Here is an 11,354-nt window from a genome sequence, read left to right as displayed (position 1 = left end):
GGATACACGAATGCTTTGACCATGCAACATTTATTCTATATAGTGCAACCAAGTAGCCGAACAGTAGGTGAAGGTAGTAGAAGGAGAAGCCTAAGGATAAAATTCCAACAACAGAGAAGCACCGTAAACGAAGATACAAAGTTAGTGCAACAGTAAGGAGACCATGCAATGGAGTCAGAAACGCAACCAAACAAAGCTACAGGTGATTCGAATGAAACAAATGGGTGGCAGAGGTAAAAAGAATTAATATGGTGCTGCTATTTTTATTGCATTTCCCATATATGTGTGTTAACAAAATAACGAATATGTTGATGACTACTAACCTCTGTTTGAGCATTTGAATTTTGTCTACATGATACAAGGTGCATGCTGTATTTTTTATTTTTATTTTTTTGGTTTCTATTATGGAATGGAGATTCTTTTGAAGATTTTTACTCAAAATATTTTCTCTCATGTGCTAAGTTTGTTCTCTACCATGCATAGGTACACATAATAAACTAAAGCGTGGACCAACAAGGAGTTTAGAAAATGTTAAGAAGAAGCATGGAGGCAGAAAGATGCAAGTGATGTTCCAAAACATGTCATGCAATTTGTTGGTGAATATGCACAAAAACTTATAACAAAGATCGGATGTGTCGTTAGAAACATTGCACCACTGCACATCAAGGAATGGAAAGACATGGACAAAACAATAATGGATAGCATGATGAAATGACTACAGGTACATGTCTTTTTTAAACCAAAAAAAAAAAAAAATAGAACTTGTTGCAGTATGCATCTTAAAGCACATATTAATATAATAATCAACATACACATCATTCGCACCAACTGTTTAGTTGCTCGGATACTAAAATGAATGGTCAACTATTTAGGGTTCCTTTGACTTTGGAGAGGAGGCCCATACCTAGGTTGCCCTTCTGGCTCTAATGAGAAGGACATTTAGAAATTGGAGGTATCAACTCAAAGTGCACTATGAGAAATTCACAACCAACGAGAGGGCACTGTAAAACTGTCCCCCTGCTGTATCAGAGGATGAATGGAGGTAATGCATTGAATGGTTCAAGTCAAAGAAATTCTAGATTAGCAAGATCTGTTTCGATGATAAATGTTGAATAGGTGTTAAAAGTCAATGTGCATGTTATGTGAGGAACATTGACGTGTTTAATTGCATTAATATGTTACACTTAAAAAGTATATATACTAGTTACAGGTAAGATGATAACCAACTTTGGTGTATAACATGTCTAATAATTTTTTTTTTATATGAAAACCACTACAAACAGTTGAAGAAAGTCATGGTTTGTTAAATATGTAGTTAACGTATTTTAATATATGTTTAAATGCATGATTGTATGTGGAAATGTTAAACGAAAAAGCTTTTTATATCGATTGACTACATATTAAGTTGTCAACAAACTCATGGTAAATAAGCCATTATTCTAGGAATAAGTTGTTTGCAAGGATAATTCATATCCATAGCCCAAGTACAACAATCTTTTTGACACAACATGTGTGCATGAAAGAAACTGTTTGCATATGATATACATAACAACATTAAGTGTCCATTTTTTTTGTAGGAGGACTCGAAAAGTGATCATGCATTTGATCGATTTGATTTGTGGGCATATCCTATGTAAGCATTGGTACCTATTAAATGCATGTTCTCTAACCTAGAATGAAGTATAATATGCTTTATGTGCTAGTGGTGTAGGACAAACTAATCGAAATCTGAGATGCACATGATGAGTACCCTAAATTAACAGTGGAAGACATATTTGATATGGTGTTACCACCAAAGTTTGGATGCATACATGGCATAGGCATTGGTCCAAAACCCAAGCACACTGAGTCACGCAAGTATTGTGCTCAACTAGAAAGAGAGGTTGAGGAAAGGAAAAAAAAAAAAAAAGAGAGGAAGTAGCTAGAGAAAGGGAAGAAGAAATGAGGAAAATGAACGAAGACTTTGAAGCAAGGGTGGCTGAGATGGAAAAGAAATTTGAACTTGTATCACATGCACTGAATTAAAGGTCGACACACTTGGAAGAGGAATGGGATTAACCCTTGGTTGGGATGATACAGCTGCGAATGATGCTTAAGGTACATATCAATAAGGAACTTATCTTAATGGAGGCAAATAGATGTTGTTTCATTTATGTAGTAAGCCTTAATGTGACATATTATGGATTTAAGATGAATGGAGATGAGTTTGCCACTTTAGAGCTTAACAGAACTATATTTAATTCAAAAGGAATTGTACATGCATTCTCTTAAACATGAACATAAAAATAACTGTTAGCATGTTAGATAGTGAACACTGAATAAAAATAGTAAACTTATTTTTTATGTCTGAAAAAATAATCGAAGATAGTAGATGTTGAGACAATAAACATGATGGTTGACTATATGATTGACATGTGGTGATTTAGGGATGTTCATGTTATTTGGTCATCATATTGAATCAATACAAGACTAAAGTTGCACGAATAAAAAACAAGATTGTACATGCAGATTGTTGATACTAGCATGGTGTTGAAGTGCATGCTTAATAAAATGGTTTGTGTTGGTTAACCTAGCACCATAAATTAGAAGTTAAATTAATTAACATTAAAAATAGGAATCTACACTTAGTAAGTCGTTGGAAACTGTTCATGATAGATAATATGACAACCTTACAAGTGGATGCATTAGTATGTATAGAGAAGTGCTTAATGGTGGATCTGTTAAGTAACACAGGTGTAAATTCCCATTAAATTTTACATGTTGTGGATGTCAATTTGAATATGCATGTTGTGTAGTGATCTTAGTGTAATTCTACAAATGTACTATGGTTGTAGCTTGATGAGAATCCGCCCGTGCCCGCACAACCAACTACCCACTGGGGTGCTAATCCAATACAAATGAAGTATGGATCAATCACTAGGGCTCAAGCTAAAAGCTTTAAGGAAAACCTGGCTGTATTTATATAGGAAGTTATCAATTCTCAAAAAGGCTTGTCCATACCCAAAGATACAAAGTCTGTTTTAAGCATCCAAGTGGTGAAAGCCAATAGGGACCCGGGTAGCTTTTTTTGTGCAAATATGGACTCTGGCCAGCATGGAATGGATCCAACACTTTATGGATTCAGTGAATATCATTAAGAGGTCATGGAATCAAGCCAAGGCAGAATCAAAAGAAACTAAAATGGGCATTTGCACGTAGAGGGAATAGTTGGCTGGTTTTGCTGCATTTGCTGCTGACTTTATTCTATTTTGTTGATTTGACATTTTCACTTTATTCCAAGCAAGGGAAATGTGTGGGACTCATAAATAATCCTATTTTGAATCCTTCATGGCATATGGAAGCTGATTTATAGCCTTTGCAAGCTCGAGTTCGATAAAAGATAGCTTAGTGGTCAAACTAGTCAACTAGTTTCTAATTTGATTTTGACTTCTTGTTTTAGCAAATTAGTCTTTTATTTAGTTTCTATCTATTTATTTGCCCAAAAAAATAACTTAGGAAAGTTATTATTTTATTATTTTCATTGTAAATTAATTCATTCCTAATTCAAAATAAAAGAATTAATTAATCAAAATTAGAACTAGGAAAGGAATGGAATTTCAACCACATTAGGAATGTGTGAATGTATGGCCGGTTTTGTCTTAGTTTTTAGGGCTTTTATTTTTTTGCTTCAAACCTATATAAAGGCATATTTTTAATGAAAAAATCAACCTACATATTATACAAAAAAGTATTTGTGAGAAAGAATTCTTTATTCTCTTTGAACAGCTAAAACACCATTAGAAAGTGAGTGTTTTAGTTTGACTTATCAATAAAACATCATCACCTATTGTGGCGTTTTCATCATATACCAAGGTTTCTAATCACAAGTTGATTAAGGGTTAAGGTGACCATTAAAATCTGAACCTAATTTTGATCCCGGCTGATATAATACGAGTTTAGGACCAAGTCGACCTAAGTTCGTATCATTTGGTATCAGAGCCGAATTTTGTTCAGGTTTGATCCATCTTATTTGCTTTATTTTCTTTTGTGTTAATCTTCAATTTTAACATTAGGTTAAGGTTTTTTCATACTCCTACATGTTCTACACCTTAAAAAAATAAAAAATAAAAAAATTATTCCTAATCAAATTAGGTTTCTATGTTTTACCGTATTTTTACTTCCTATCTTATTGGTTGTTTTCACCATTGTTCTTGTTAATTTGGTTTATTGTTGATTTTTTCTTTGATGTTTTAATCTTAATTAGTTGCATTCATATAGTCCAAAAAAAAAAAAAGATTTGAAAGCATATTGCATAAATCCTAAAATTTGTGCAATTTGTTTTTTTGTTTGGTGTTAAATCGGGATTGTTGAATTTTTGGGTGTTGGAATTGTGTTTTTGGAGGTGAATTGTGCTGCTGGAAATTATGTTAGCATCTATCTGTTGTGATTATTAAAAAAAAAAAAAAAAAAAAGTGTCCGAGAAGAATATAAAAAAAAAAAATTGTAAAAGGACGATTGTTGTTACAGTTTGGAATTTGAATTTGTTTGAGCTAGAGATTTGAATTGTGGAATTTGGAGTTGCTGGAAATTCAATTTTACTGCTGGATATTTGAATTTTGAGTGTTAAAATTATTTGGATTAAAATTGGTAAAGGATTTAACACAAAGACTTAAATTACAAGAACAACAACCAACAACTATTTCATATTTTGTTCGAATTGATTCTTGTGCATTGTTTGAATCTCTCTTCTAAATTTTTACCTTGAATTATTGGTTTATTCATATTCTGTTCAGTTCTTTATTCATTTCAAAAATTTTCTTGGTAAGTTACCTTATTTTTGTTTAGACTAGGTTTTATCAATGCGCTCGGTATTTGCTTATTTCTGCTTGCTGTTTTATTGATAAGTTTAAATTAAGGTACACTTATGATCTAGTTGCTGTTTAAGTGTGTTTTAAATATAACTTTGAGTTAATTATTTGAGTGGAAAAAGGCAAAAGCTTGTGAGCTGAAAAGAGGGTTAAAAGCTAAAATTAGTGTGCAAACATCAGTGTGAAACACATGAGGGAGTGAATTTGGTGAGAAGTTTTGTATTATTTTTGCTAACATGATCCAAGGATGAGAAAAGGAGATGGTTCATTGAGAATTAACGAAGAGGAATCAGTGGGATTAAAAGGAGATTCTAGGGCAATGGGAAGTGGAGGTGATCATGGAACAAATCCAATGGATGAATGCTCACTTTGGTCGCCTAGATCAAAGATTGGACAGAGTTGAGAACTCACAAAGAGGGCTCAATCCTAGGAGAATACCACATGGAGGTCGAGGTGCCTGTGGACGCCTTAGGGAGGAGTTTGAAGAAGGTAACTTTGGAGACGATTTTGAAGAGGAAGTGGATGATATTTTTGCATTCCAAGGAAGACTAATCCATGGGAGATCAGCAAGGAATGAGGATGATGATCTTGGAAATATTAAGGTCAACATTCCACCTTTAATGGAAAAAAGTGATCTGGAAGCCTATTTAGAGTGGGAGCAGCGAATGGAGATGATCTTTGATTGTCACAACTATTCGGAGGCTAAGAAAGTTAATTGGCAGCTTTGGAGTTTGGTCATTATGCACTCCAATGGTGGACTAATGAGCAACGTACCTGAAGGAGAGTTGGAGATGAACCCATCACTACTTGGTGATAAATGAAAGGAGTCATCAAAAAGAGGTTTGTACCAAGTCATTATCTTAGGTTGCTACATCAAAGACTCCAATAATTATCACAAGGTAGTAGGTCTGTGGAGGATTATTACAAGGAGATGGAGCTACTCATGATGAGATTAAGCATGAATGAGGATTGAGAAGCAATTATGGCACGGTTTCTAGGTGAGTTGAATCGTGAGATAGCTAATCAATTAGAATTACAACAATATGTGGAATTGAAAGAGATGTTGCATATGGCTATCAAACTTGAGAATCAATTTAAGAGAAGGGGCACAAGTACATGGCTTGGCGGAGTATCCAACAGCAGGAGGTCAAATCCAATTGCTTGGAAAAGCAACCCCACATATGATTACAAGCCAAAATCGAAACTAAGTGAGGAAGGCACCAATCGGCCAAAAAGGGAAGCCAAGGTCGAATCTGTCCAAGCACCAAGGCATGAAGGTAAATCTGATCCTAAACCTTCTAGAACTTATGACATTGTGTGTTTTAAGTTCCAAGGATGTGGACACATTGCTAGTTAATGCCTGAATAGGAGAATCATCGTGCTGAAAGGTAATGGAGACTTGGAATCCGAAAGTGAAGAAAGTGATGCTGAAACCAAATTCGTTGATGAAGAAATTGGAGATGAAGTGCATGAGAAATCCAAAACACTTAAGGCTTCAAGGGTTGAATCGAGCTTGGAAGCGAGAAATGTTCTAACCGTGTACAAAGATGATGATCAAATTCAAAGAGAGAACATCTTCTACACTCATTGTGAAATCCAAGGCAAGGTTTGTAGTATGATAATTGATAGTGGGAGTTGTGAAAATGTAATTAGTAATGTTATGGTTAAAAAATTAGGCTTAGTAACAATTAAAGATCTGGAACCATATAGATTATAATGGCTTAATGATAGTGGTGAATTGAAAGTAAACAAATAAGCCAAAATAAAATTCAGCATTGATAAGTATGTGGATGTTGTTATGTGTGATGTTGTGCCTATGCATGCCAGACATATTTTGTTAGGTAGACCATAGCAATTTGATAAAGATACTGTACATTATGGTCGAGAGAATGCTATTCTTTTTAGAATAAAGGTAAAAAGATCAAGCTGAAACCATTGACTCCTAAGGAGGTATTTACAAGCCAACTTCAAATATAACAAAGGAGAGAGACCGAAAAGCTCAAGGAGAAAGCAAGCATGGCACCCACGACTCTACCACTTATCCAAGGGGGTAAAGGCGAACATGACCAACCAGGTAAGTGTCCTAAACTCAAACTTGAGGGGGAAGAAAGAGAGAAAGCTGAGAGCGGAAAGAGAGAGCAAAACCCGAGAGTGAGAGTGGAAAAGGTGCATCCATGAGTGGGAAAGGAAAAGAAAGAAAAGAAAAGAAAAATGAATCCGTGACTGGGAAAGAAAAATAAAAAATTTTATCTTAGCTTTGGTGATGTTAATAAAGCAATTTTGAATAAGAAACCATTACTAGTCATGATTTATAAAGATGCTTATTTAAAGATCCTTTTGTTGTATCGAAATTTATCTGCATTGTTGAAAGCTTTACTTAGTGGAAATTTGAAAACTTGGGAGAGATTATTTGCTAACTTTAAAAGGTGTGATTTTCGTAAAGATAAATTAGTATTTCTAGGATTTGTTGTGATAGTATTTGACCTAGGAGATTGCTTTTGGTTACATTTAAAGGAGAGGTTTCCTTAACAAAGAAAGTCGAAGCTTATGCCGGATGGGGATAGACCTTTTCAAGTCTTGGAGCAGGTCAATGAAAACGCTTACAAGCTTGACTTATTGGGTGAGTATAATGTTAGTACTACATTTAATGTTGTGTTGCTGATTTACATCCTTTCGCTGCAAGTGATAATTTTGATTTGAAGGCAAATCCTTTTCAAGAGGAGGGGAATGATGAGAATCCGCCCATATCCGCACAACTGACTACCTGCTGGGGTGTTAATCTAATGTGGATGAAGTCTGGACCAATCACTAGGGCTTAAGCCAAGAGATTTAAGGACAACCTAGATGTATTTATACAGGAATTTATGAATTCTCAAAAAGGCTTAATCAAAGCCGTAGCTCAAGCAGTTCCATGTTATGTAATGTCTACTACTAAAATTCCCATTTGTTTATGCAAGGATATTATGTCTTGTATTAATAAATTCTGGTGGGCAAATAATGAAGGACAAAGAGGCATAGCTTGTGTGCAAAAGGACATCCTAAACAGTCTAAGATGGAAGGATGGATGGGTTTCAAAGACTTAGCACTATTAACTTGGCTTTGTTAGCTAAATGAGGATGGAGAATGATACAAAATTTGAATCTTATATGGGTCTAAGTTTTAAAGGGTATTTATATTCGAAACTCGGATTTGATGGATGCCACACCCACGAGATGAAGATCTTTATGATGATGAAAATAAAATAAAATTGCATAGTCCATCAACATAATTATCATATCTAGTTGAACTTCACGAGGGATTTATAAAGAGAAAGGTACATAAGTGTTTTTTTTTTCTTTTTTTATCAAGTTATAATAATTTTTAGAGTTATTTAAATTTATCATCATCAACTTTTAGAATTCTTCGATTTAAACGCTCAATTTTTTTATTCAACAATTTAGGTGCTTAATTTTTTAATTTGTTGCAATTTTATTCTTGTTTAACTTTTAATTATAAAGTTTAACGGTTGTTTCACATGATTGATATTAAATTATATTAATTTTCAAACTATAAAATATTAAAATATAAAAACTAAATCTATTTATAAATTTTTCCACTTTGGTATCCTTTATTTAAAAATAAATAAAATAAAAAGTGCAAGACACTTAAATGAACTAAATTAACTTTAAAATAAAAAATGCTAATAATAAAATTTTTTATAACTTTTTAAAATTTCGCACTTTATTATTTCTTAGTTTGAAAATTAATAAAAATTAATATTGTCACATGAGATGATTTTTAAGCCTTATCAATCATAAGACATGATACGAACCTAGGACGACCTGCTCCTAAACCCGTATTATATTAGCCCGGATCTTTAATTAAGTTCAAGTTCTAATGGAATGGACCTCAACCCCTAACCAACCTGTGGTTAGAAACCTTGGTATAATGTAGACGCCACAATAGGGGATGGAAAACCTATTGATAAGTCAAGCTAAAACAACCAATTCTCTAATGGTGTTTTAGGTATTCTCGAAGAACAAAGAGATAATTAATCTCACTAGTATTTTCTCAATCAAATCAAAGTTTTAAAGTTGTATTATTAATGAAAAATAAGCCTTTAAATAGGCTTTGAAAGAAACAACATAAACCCTAAAAACCCTAGGAAAAACCGGCCACACAATGGAGAATCCTACCTTGGCCGAAACTTTCCTATTCCTAAACTAATTTGGATTAATTAATTTCTTTATTTTGAATTTAGGAATTAATTAATTTACAATGAAAATAATAAAATAAAAACTTTCCTAAACTTATTTATCCAGAAAATAAATAAATAAAACTTAAAAAGTAAAGGTAGTTTCCTAAAACAAAAAGTAGAATAAAATTAGGAAACTATAATACTAGCTTTTTGACTAATTTGACTTTGACTATTCTTTGACCAAATTGATCTCCAAATCAGCTTCAATATGCTTTGTAGGATGCCAAATAAGCTTATTGTGAAGTTCCCCACGTTGCCCTTGCTTGGAAGTATGAGAAAAGGTTAATACAGTAAAATACAGTAAAACCCGCGAAGAAAAACAGCAAATCCGGCCTTTCCTTCCCTTTGTGCGCAAACCACCTTGTTGGTCGGATTTGAAGCTGCTTTGGCTGGTTTCTATGACTCATCCTCCATATGAATTGAACCCATAAATATGGGGTTCCAATTCATACAACCCGGCCTCTTTATTGTTACCAAAAACGTCACCCAACCCCGTTTTGGCTTCTATTGCTTGTATGAGTAACACAGGCCTTTGTTCTTTAGATATGGCCAACCCCTCTTGGCTATGACTTATTCCTTGTATGAAGACAGCAAGATTGTCCTTGAACCTCTTGGCTTGGGCCCTAGTGATCGGTCCCACCTTCATTTGTATTGGGTCAGCACCCCAGCGGGTTGTTGGTCGAGCAGTCTCGGGTGGATTCGCATCATTCCCCTCCTCTTGAAAAGGATTTGTCCTCAAATCGAAGTCATCACCTGCAAAAAAAGGAGATAAATCAACAACATTAAAAGAGGCACTAACATTATACTCACCCGGTAGATCAAGTTTGTAGGCATTGTCGTTTATCCTCTCCAAAACTTGAAAAGGTCCATCACCCCTCGGCATGAGTTTTGATTTCCTTTGTTCGGGGAATCTTTCTTTCCTTAAGTGCAGCCACACCCAATCTCCAGGTTCAAACACCATTGATTTTCGGCCTTGATTAGCCACCCTTGCATATTGCTCGGTCCTTCTCTCAATGTTTGCTCGAGTCTTCTCATGAATCTGCTTTACAAAATCAGCTTTTTGTTTTCCATCTAGATTAGCACGCTCACTTAAAGGCAAAGGTGTTAAATCTAATGGAGTCAAAGGATTAAAACCATAAACAATTTCAAATGGAGTAAATTTAGTTGCTGAATGTAAAGACCTATTATATGCAAATTCAACATGTGGCAAACATTCTTCCCAAGTCCTTAAATTTCTACTAATTAATGCTCTCAACAATGCAGACAAGGTTCTATTTACTACTTCGGTTTGTCCATCAGTTTGTGGATGACAAGTAGTTGAAAATAAAAGCTTAGTACCTAAATTAGCCCACAATGTTTTCCAAAAATAGCTTAAGAACTTAGCATCCCTATCCGACACAATAGTTTTTGGCATTCCATGCAATCTCACAATTTCCTTGAAAAATAAATTAGCAATGTTGGATGCATCATCAGTTTTATTACATGCAATAAAATGTGCCATCTTAGAAAACCTATCTACTACAACAAATATTGAATCCTTACCTGTCCTTGACCTAGGCAACCCAAGAATAAAATCCATAGACAAATCTATCCAAGGATAGGTAGGAATCGGCAAAGGCTTATACAATCCATGCGGTTTCAATTTTGATTTTGTTTTTCGGCACTTCACACATCTTTCACAAATTCTCTCAACATCTCTCCTCATGTTAGGCCAATAAAAATGTTCTTGCAGCAAGGATAAAGTCTTTAAAATACCAAAATGACCCATTAAACCACCCCCATGTCCTTCCCGAACCAATAATTCCCTAATACTACAATTAGGCACACAAAGTTTGTTTTCCTTAAACAAATATCCCTCAAATATGTAAAATTTATTAAATCCATGTTTCAAACAGGTTCTAAAAATTTCTCCAAAGTCACTATCATGCTCATAAAGTTCTTTCAATTGTTCAAATCCAAGCAATCTAGCATCTAAGGTAGAAAAGAGCACATACCTTCGGGATAATGCATCGGCAACCACATTTTCCTTACCTTTTTTGTAGCGGATCACATATGGAAATGTTTCAATAAATTCAATCCACTTAGCATGCCTTCGGTTGAGCTTTCCTTGACCCTTGATATGCTTCAAAGACTCATGATCCGTATGAATCACAAACTCCTTTGGCATGAGATAATGCTGTCACGTCTCCAAAGCCCTCACCAAAGCATACATCTCCTTGTCATAAGTCGGGTAGTTTAGGGCAGCTCCATTCAATTTTTTACTAAAGTAG

Source organism: Ziziphus jujuba, chromosome 4 (assembly GCF_031755915.1).
Source record: "Ziziphus jujuba cultivar Dongzao chromosome 4, ASM3175591v1".
NCBI classification, from domain to species: domain Eukaryota; kingdom Viridiplantae; phylum Streptophyta; class Magnoliopsida; order Rosales; family Rhamnaceae; genus Ziziphus; species Ziziphus jujuba.
The sequence above is the reverse complement of the archived record's forward strand: the minus strand, read 5'-3'. Positions refer to the sequence as shown.